The sequence below is a fragment of the Chondrus crispus genome, genomic scaffold, assembly GCF_000350225.1.
Source record: "Chondrus crispus Stackhouse genomic scaffold, scaffold_299, whole genome shotgun sequence".
In the NCBI taxonomy this organism is placed as follows: Eukaryota; Rhodophyta; class Florideophyceae; order Gigartinales; family Gigartinaceae; genus Chondrus; species Chondrus crispus.
Window position 1 is genome coordinate 9,910 of NW_005179188.1, and position 410 is coordinate 10,319.

Sequence of the window (410 nt, forward strand, 5' to 3'; positions counted from 1 at the left end):
GGCTGGGTCCTCGGCCCGGCCAGTCTACTCCGCGACCTCCAGCTGGCCCAGCAGTACATGGTGTTCGCCGTCTCCCACGCCTCGCAGGCCGCCGTCGCGCATGCCCTCCGCGCCGCCGAGGAGCCGTATCAGGGACAGCCCTCCTACTACCACTGGCTGCGCGCCCTCTACCAGCGCAAGCGCGACCTGCTGCTCGCGGCGCTGCACCGCGCTGGCATGTCCCCGATCCAGCCCGACGGCGCCTTCTACATCTGCGCCACCGTGCCGCCTTCGCACGGCGCGCAAACGCCCGCGGGGTTTCCCGACGCCGTCGCCGCCTTGGTCGCGCAGGACAAGCTCCAGATCGACGACGCGACCAGGGGTAGGTCGGATTATAACGTCTGCCGCGTCCTCGCTACCCGGTACGGCGT